This window comes from Tursiops truncatus, chromosome 2, assembly GCF_011762595.2.
Source record: "Tursiops truncatus isolate mTurTru1 chromosome 2, mTurTru1.mat.Y, whole genome shotgun sequence".
NCBI classification, from domain to species: Eukaryota; Metazoa; Chordata; class Mammalia; order Artiodactyla; family Delphinidae; genus Tursiops; species Tursiops truncatus.
In genome coordinates, this window is record NC_047035.1 from 13,805,128 (window position 1) to 13,814,958 (window position 9,831).

A 9,831-nucleotide genomic window follows, 5' to 3' on the forward strand; every position below is an offset into this window, starting at 1 on the left:
AAAATACTATTCATCCTGACCCCAGTCTTACTGAAATTAATGTATCTGTGCATCTTCTATAGACTTTAAAACACATGCTTTAATTTTTTTGTTTGTTTGGTTTTGGGTTTTTTGTTAATTACCTGGTCCTGAGAGAGATCAGATCTTTACTCATACGCCCGTACAAACAAAGAAGGAGAAAAATAGATACATAGAATCCCCTAGATTAGAGCTAGAACACACAGCTGACTGACTCTACTATGGAGCTAGACCATTCTTTAATGTACAATCTTAATTATATGCTTTTTCAAGTAGTATTTTAATCTTTAAATTTACTAATGTTTTCAATTTTCTGTATACTAGAGAAACGACAGTACCAGTTGTAAATTTGAAGCCCAGAACTTTGTAAAAATCTTGACAAAATGCTGCAGTTTCTTTTTTGGCCAAGGCAGAGCACAGAATTTGATCTTTTGTTTACAGGGCCTGAGCAACAGTTGCAAGTTGTCATTTGCTTACTGTTTCAGAGAATGTGGCAAAGTGTGCGATTGACAAGCTCTGCTTGAAAGGGCTTTGCTTGGTTGTGTTTGTTTCTGGCTTTGACAAAGTCTGCAGAAAGATGTAAAACAATGGAAAATGTTCAGGCACATTGTAGATGCCCCAGGACTTCTGTGATAACCTCAGACAAGCATCTGTGGAACTGTTCTTGCTGATATTCCTTCTGGAATGCTGCAGAAAGGGTGAACCTGCTGTACGATTTAAAGAGAAGCTGTAGCAGCAAGCCAGGGAATGGTACTGCCTTCCCTCTGCAGATGAGAAAGACATCATCCAGTTAACACATCTACCAATCACTGTCATTGTCATCGCCATCGTCATCATCATCATCTTGTGCTCACAGGGGTAACCTGAGTGGAAATAAAATATATGTATATATATTTTTTAAATGTATATATTAATAGGAGAGTTGGAAATAGGGGGAAGGGACTAATATAAAGTCAGTTAAAAGAATATTCAGTAATACAGTGAGTTACAGTCTAAATGGCTAAACACACTAAGGGAATTTGTATTCTTTTGCCAGGTTTTCATACAGTAGTTAGTTAAATACATTTTAAAACTTGGCATACGTTGTGTAGGTAGGGGGAAATAGTGGCCTAGAAATAAAATGTGTTTGTTAAGGGTTTATTACCTTCTAATAGTCTTCCACGCCTTATAATTAAGTTGCTACAATCTATGGTTTTGAAAACCAGGCATTTTCTAAAATAATATTTCTTCCTCTATCATTTAACCTATTTCACCCAAATAAAACACTGTGAACCTTTTTCATGATTTTACTTGCTAAAAACTGTATTTCAGAATCATTTTACTTATTATAGTAAAATTCATTATTGTGATTCTTCATATTTTACCAGCTAGAGTTCCCTTTTGGTAATTCTTTAATGTATCAAATCACATCTTAGCTTTCAAGTCTAATTGGATTTATAATGAGGTCATGCTTTACTCAGTTTTACGGCCAGTTTGACACATTGAAATATAAGAAGGTCAAGTGACTTGCCCAAGATCTTGCTCAGGGGCTCTAATATTAGATTATATATTAGTGAAATTAATACCTGAAATTTTTAAAGGTACCGTGTGAAGATTTACCTGTTTCCTGAAGCAGGTTCTTCCGACCACCTAGATGATCACTGGGTGTTCATTAAAGATTTCTTTAAGTGAATAAACTTCCTAATTTATGAAAAGATCAAGAATCAAGAAAATAAGTCACATTATTATGAACTCATAATTTACTGAGAACCAAAAAACTATGGAATATTTCATAATATTGATAGAAAATGGTTATTATTATTTATATAAAGTAATATTAAATTGAAGAAAAATAGAAAGAATGCAACCCCAAGTCAGGAATCTCAAGTTCGAATATCATTTCTGTCACTAACCTGATTACTCTACCTATCTGAGTCTAACAGAAAGAATAAAAATGTAATAATTTTACATACTCAGGGGTAAAACAAGAGGTTTGGATTTAATCTAAAAATTCCTTCCAGCTGTAAAACGGTGTGCCTGAGATTATAATATATGTTATTATAAAATATACATGTATAATATATATTATACATTATTTCATATATGCGTGTATACACACAATTATACATATACTGAAGATGAAGAGGGCAAATGGAGAAATGGGAATGGCTTAAAAATTAACATTTGCTGAGCATTGGCTATGGCCAGGCTCTGTGCTAACTGTATTATTTCATCTTCCCGCCCATCTTGTGAGGCCAGTGTCATTATTATCCTTATGTAGAAATCAAGGCACTGAGAGATTCAGTGATTTGCCTAATTTAAGTGGTGGAACCCAAAAATCTATTTCAGAGGACCAAACATGTAAGCATTACACTATATCTCTTGTAATTTAATAGAATTTTTAATAGAATTTATTTTTAATTTTTTGGAAGGAGCACAAAGAATAAGGTTCAAATTTGGTTGTTAAAGAGATACTTCTTACCCAAGGATTTAAAACTAAAATAAGATCATAGGAATGTAGTAATAGCTGTATCTCCCACACAAGGAGTAGAATGCATAAGAAAAAGAAAAACTTTTACTTTGTGTTGCTTCCTAGTTGGAGGACATTTCTCATTTTGCAGAGGAGACCTAAAGAGGTGAGGAGACTTGCTCACTGTCAAACATTTAGTTGACTATATGCTTTCATTGAAAGAGATAGCCAAGGACTCCCTAATCCCAGTCCTATTCCATGCTGTATCTTTGGGAGCTGGTATTTTATTTAATTTTATTTATTAAAATTTTTTTTTTGCGATATGCGGGCCTCTCGCTGTTGTGGCCTCTCCCGTTGCAGAGCACAGGCTCCGGATGCACAGGCTCAGCAGCCATGGCTCACGGGCCTAGGCGCTCCGCGGCATGTGGGATCTTCCCGGACCGGGGCAAGAACCCACGTCCCCTGCATTGGCAGGCAGACTCTCAACCACTGCGCCACCAGGGAAGCCCTGGGATTTGGTATTTTAAATTAAACACAGAGAGAGATGGATGATTGGAATGATGGATAGATAGGTAGATAGGTAGATAGATAGATAGATCTCCTAGCCTTCATGGAGCTTACAGTCTTTTGAGAAAATGACTATGTGTGTGTGTGTGTGTGTGTGTGTGTGTGTGTGTTTGTGTGTGAGAGAGAGAGAGAGAGAGAGAAAGAGAGGTGAATGGTTGGTTTGATGGTTTTTACAAAGTAACCAGTCTAAATTCATTCACTGAATATAACCATAGTCTGTTGTGTCTTCGTGGATGGATTATCTAGTTAGAGGATTTTCCTTAAGGAATTTGTAAGCTGTCTCACAGGAAAGAAATCTTGTCTTCTACCTCTCCACCATCCCCAGCTCCCTCCTTCTCTGCCCCATAGTCCAATATAATTTGATGATGATCCACCATTTGGGATTGTCTTCCTCATTAATCATCTCCAATAGCCAGAACAGGTTCCTGCTGTTTGTGTGTGGATTTACATTTCATTAAGTGTTATACAGGATTATTACACAAGCTTTACTATCCCTATCAATGACAAAATACCTCATTATTTTTCCATATAAAATTTTGCTATTATCTTTTTTTTTGCTATTATATTTTATGAATGACTCTTAGATAGGTAAAGAATACAGGGAAAATTCTAACATTATATTCAAATTTGAAATGTGTTACCATTGTAACAAAATAAGCAAGTGTTAGGCCATGACTTATTACCATGAGAAAAACATTATCAATTTTAGCATATGTCTATTTAGTGTCCCAGAATTTTAAGTGAATCATAACCAGACCACTACATGTCCTACTGTGTGTTCCAGCTTGCAGGGTTCATCAGTATATTTAGTTAATGATCTAAAGTGAAATATTTCCAAATAGCACCATTCACCTTGCATATGTGCCCAATTCTTGTTTGTTTTTTAAACACTTTCTTTTGTATAGTAGAGGACACATCTTGCCCTCCATTCACAGGGCTTGTGCTTCTTTTGCTAGTAGCTGTGGTCATGGATTTGCACTATTCCCTCTCTGGCTTGGTCCACCCTTGTGACCAAGGTCATGAATATGCAACACAGCAAGTGTGAGAACAGAGCAAAATAATTGACCATTAATGAGACTGGACCCATGACTTGGGCCTCGTTAGGTCTGTGCTTTAATGGACTGAATTTTAAGTCACAGGCAGCCAACAGTTATAGACTTAAGGACCAAGTATGTGAATTCAGATTCTAAAACGCCCAATGGGATAAGATCATAGTTTTTGTGCTTTAGGTTTACACTAAATTTAAACTTTTTTTTAAAACAATGCAGCTGACCTACTGAGCAATGTATTCTCTAAGCCATATTATTCTGGAAATTCCTGAGTCACCATTTTCCCCATTAATCCAAAAGTCAAGTGCAAAAGTAGCTTTAATCAACATCCAAACAGTAACCAGCAACTTCTCATTTCTACCACATGTGCTACAGTGGGGGTCATACCAGAGAGCAGGTCTAAGACGTCCATGCAACAATAGGCATTTAGCAGCTTATAGATGATTTAACAACTAGTCATCTGAGGGCTGTGTAGCCACAGTGGTAAGCTGGAATGGCAGGTTTTGGGGTGACTCAGTTTGCCTGAAGGGCAGAGCCAGTGATCCGCACAAACTGGTACTTTCACCGAGGTCCTGATATGCAGAAAACTGGGCCATAATGATAAATCAGAGAAACTGATGCTGAATGTGGATTATACCAAAGAATGGGCCTCACCAATTCCAACAGAATTAAGATTTATTTTGGTAACTGTGTGGTTTGGTTTTGAATCATAATGAATAGCCTTTATCCTGCCTTCTGGAGCCATGATGTTCAGTAGAGTAGCCACTAGCTGCGTGTGGCTATTTAACTCAAAATAATTAAAATTTTAAAATGTAGTTCCTTCGTTTCAGTAGCCACAGTCAAGTATTCAGTAGGCCCCCATAGCTAGTGGTTACCGTGTTGGACAGCACAGAACATTTCCATCATCACAAAAGTTTTATTGAAAAAAAAAAAAGTTTTATTGGACAGCACCATTCTAGAAATTTAAAAAAAGGAAGGAGCATCATGTTTGCCTGGATCAAGAATCCTGAGGGTTCCAAATTTTTAGTACCACATCCATTATTCTTTGTTCATCCCAATGAGTTTGTTCCCTTCTGATACATGCAGCACACAGTCAGTCACCCAAATTAGCTTCATCCTGTCACTTCTCTGCTCAGAAACTTTCAGAGGCTCCCCAATGCCTGCAGGAGATAAAATGCAAAGTCCTTGTGCCTAGCATTCAAAGCCCTTCAACAGTCTGTTGATCTACTTTTTCAGCATTACTTTTGTTATTCTACAAATATGAATTCTCTGCCTCAGACAAATTGGTTTACTCTCTGACCCCTGAATACTCATTCTGCCCTCCCAACTCACTGCCTTTTCCATGCCATTCTCAGTGTCCAGATCCTCGCCACCAATCTAAATCCTACCAGTCCTTCATGTCCTCTTTAAATCACACATCTTTCAAACTTTCCCAATTATCATAGCTCTGAATGATACTTCCTCTCTTCTGAATGCCTACACCTCTTACCCATTTCTACTTGGTATTATCTTTTCATGTATTTCATCTCCTCAACCAGGTAGTAGCAGAAGCTACCATCTTATACTCTGAGCTCAGCACAGTACCTGATAATAAATATCAATAGATTATTTAATTGATTAGTGGTGAGCTCAATTCACTACTGGGCTAGAGAGGATATGAGAAGTGAATTTTCCAAAGCAGAGACAAAAGGAAAAGGAAGTCTTTTGCTTTGATACTACCACTGGAACTACCACCAGAAATGAGTCTCCCTAGATTTGGTGGCGGATCATACTTCCTCAGGAATAGGCCAGACTGTTCCTGCTTTGATCCTGACCTGTACCCTTCTACAGCCCTGAGCACGTATGGACCTGGGCTGATCCTTCCTCCTTCTGCAATTCTTTCCCCACTTTCACATGACTGGATCCATTCCCTGCTTCCTATATGGAGAAAATACGGCCAAAGGCAAGTTGTAGTTGAACAGAAAAACTGGAACTATCTCTGTCTAAGTCCAGTGAAGATGCTTCTTGAGTCTTATTCATCCTAAGTAGAGACTCCGAGTCGTTGGCTAATAAACCAACTCTAGGCATCACAACAAGATGACTGGATCATTTGGTCCCTGAAAAGGTTTGCCTTCAGGAGAGTTTTTAAGGTGTACAACTGAGTAGTGGTGTGCCCCCTTTCTTCTCACACCCTCCTCTATAAACCAAAACGAAAGAAATTTTGTCTTATTTCAGCAAAAGGCTTGGTTATTTTTATTGTTTTGACAAAGAAAACAGTTATTTCCCAAGAAGAGGATAATATTGTGGCATATTATTTGCCAGGTTAAATGACTATTTCCTTGGCCAGTTAACCACACAGACTCAGCCATCTCATCTGTAAAATGGGTGTAATAACAAAACCTCAGGGGCTTGTGTGAGGGTTACATGCGTGAAAAGAATGTCGAATTAGTTTGTAAACAATAAATACCTAGCGAGACAAATACAAGTTGTGGTTGTTTGTAATATCTAAAACATCAATCAGCTGAACATGGCAAAGGTCAGATAGAAGGCAATTCAGGACAGTCAGGGAATCTGAAGCAGTCTAACAGTTCAGCAGTGGGAAGATCCAAGGTCTCCCATCTTTCCACGCCCCCAACAGGCTGGTGCCCAGGGCAACAAGCCCTCGCAGACTCATTCCCTCCACCATGCCAGTGGAATGCTGCTGAGTCATCACTGTCTTCTAGAGCAGCCGAAGAGATTTGTGACTCAGAGAACTGATTTATAGTTTCACGTTTCACTGCTCTAGCTCTTCTCTGCCACACAAAGTTTCCTAGTTGCACCTGTTTCACACAACGTTTGAAACCTAGGAAATGACCTCAAAACCGAATAGCAGCAAAATATAGAAGCCATGTTTTAAATGGCCTATTGACGTAGTGATTCTAATAGAGGTATTTCTGACTTTCAAATCCTAAAGAAAGGTTGAGAACGGAAGAGAGCCGTTCGGGACTTTGTATACACCTGTGGGAACTTTGTATTTTGGGGTACTTTGAGACTAGAGGATGCATTTCAACCTGTGCTTTGTATGGTGATACCACAGGCTGCCACCAAGCCATTTTTACTTTCTAAACGCTGCTGCTTGTAACATTTGCTAGGTAGCCAGCTGGGTTGGGGGTTAGGTGCTGCAAAAGTCATGGAACAAGTTTTTCTTTCTGTGAAAGAGCACCATACTCTGAACAAGTCCATTCATACCTGTTTTAATCAGCTGAAGAAAAGAACCAAATTTTTAGGAACCAGCCTAAAAGTTGGACAGTGAGAAATGAAGATATATCCATGATTATTCTTTATTAGCATGTTGCAATACCCTAAAAAATACTTTGGAATGATATGAAAAAATTATAATTGTATAACTACTTACCCTTTCATTTGTTTGTTACTCATCTCAAAAAATTAGCTTCTTTGGGATTTCCCTGGTGGTCCAGCTGTTAAGATTCCACACTCCCAATGCAGGGGGCCCGGGTTCAATCCCTGGTCAGGGAACTAGATCCCGCACGCCGCAACTAAGAGCCTGCATGCTGCAAGTAAAAGATCCTGCATGCCACAATGAAGATCCTGCACGCGGCAGTGACCTGGCGCGGCCAAATACATAAATAAATTTTTTTTTAATTAGCTTCTTTGCACTACATTGTAAATAAACTACACTTCAGTTAAAAAAATTCTTTTTAAGAATTAGCTTCTCTGAGCTCTTTTGGGAATAAGAAAGGGAACCACTGCTAGCCTGAAGAAGATGTAAGTAAAGAAACTATGATAAGGCTTAACAACAGGAAAGTGTCAGCAATTTAAACGGAGGTCAAAGATTTTAAACAAGCTGTATAGATAAGGCCTAGCACAGGGAACAATTCAGGACAGCCAATCCCTAAATGGAATCACAAAGTCCAAAGCAAAGTCATCTAGAGATTTTCCACAGTCACTCGGAGGCCTTGTAAATGATAACATTCCTCTGATCCCCTTAATATGATTAATCTTTCATTAAAATGTTTTCAAAGGTCAAAGGAAAGATCAGTCTAGTAAGACCCTAAAGGCGGCTCTGTCCTGAACTTGTACTTCTTGGAACTTAGTTTTCTTATCTGAAAAATGGGAAAAGGGACCCAGATGGACTTTCTCTGGTGCCTCCCTGATTTAGAATTTTATGATTCTAAATATTTTGCTTGTGAAATTTGTGAGGAACTTGTGCAGAATTCCCTAGTAACTAGGAGACCCCTGGAGATGTGAATGTAAATAGAGCTAAGGTCATAGGGGACTTGACTCAAGAGTTACATCTTTTTATAAATGGTAAAAATTCAGATCATTATAGAGTTCCTACTTTGTTGAATGATACTCAGTTAAAATACTTAGAACAGACTAGGCCATGCCTACTCCCACTGACAGATCAATCCTGGACATTTATTTCCAAAAAGAGCCAAAAATGATCAAAAGCTGGGAAGAGGACATGATCTCTTTAAAAAGACCAGAAAAGCAACAATAAAAGGGGAAAGTGAGCAATTTTGAGTGTCAAATTTTTTAAAAAAACATTTTCTTCTAAATATTTATATTCTTCAAAGAACATGATAGAATACATATAAAGGAAAGCTTGGAGATAAGCCCTGCTATTTCAAAAGATTAATGTCCCATAATGACGATATTTCCTTAATTTAAAAATAAAAAGTGAAGACAATTCAAATGGAAAAAAAAATTGTGGTGTTGAAAAAAGAAACTATACCTTCTACACTGTAGACTCTCCGTAAGTATTGGTTGATTGATTTTCTTGAAACTCAAAAGACCCCTTCACATCCAGGTTCTTCTTTCTACCTCTGTCCTAATTATTGTTCATTCATTCCTTCAATAAACTTTTATTGAGCTCATGGAAATGAAATTCACTAAACACTGTGAATATGAAGATAAATTTGATAGGCCCCGTCCTTGAGGAGCTCACAATTTAGTGAACTACTTTTCTGACCACCAAAAGTAGCAGGTTTGGTATGTACTAGGACTGAAGTAAACTCAGAGGAATATTTTGTGGCACACTGATTCACATTAAGATAAACCTGGGATACACTTTACAGTAAACCTAACTTCTTGGTAAATGGGGACTCTCCCTCCAGCATGAAAATAAATGTAAGAGTGACTTTAAAAGCTTAAAGCAGGGCTTCCCTGGTGGCGCAGTGGTTGAGAGTCCGCCTGCCGATGCAGGGCACGCGGGTTCGTGCCCCGGTCCGGGAAGATCCCACGTGCCGCGGAGCGGCTGGTCCGGTGAGCCATGGCCGCTGAGCCTGCGCGTCTGGAGCCTGTGCTCCGCAACGGGAGAGGCCACAACAGTGAGAGACCTGCGTACCGCAAAAAAAAAAAAAAGCTTAAAGCACTACATGCAGAAGCAGGTAAGCCTAAATATAACGACACAGCTATGTTATGGTCTAACTTCTTTGCAGCAGAATCAAATATTAGAGCTGAAAGGAAGTCTGGAAATCATCTAATTCAATCCTCTCATTCGACAGAATAGAAAACTGAGGTCCAGGGAACAGAGGGGCTTAGCCAAGAATTTCCAATTTGTTAGTGGCACAGCCAGAGCTCTTATCTCACATTATGATCTGACTTGACACCAAGAAGTCATGGTACATATTTCCTATACCATACACATTGCAAAAGAAATATGATGTACTGTTTCTTTGAGTAGGTATTTTTATAATGAGTTGCTCATTTGGAAGTTCAGATATTTGCTCATTTGGTAAACACCTTTAGAGATGACTACTAGCCGCC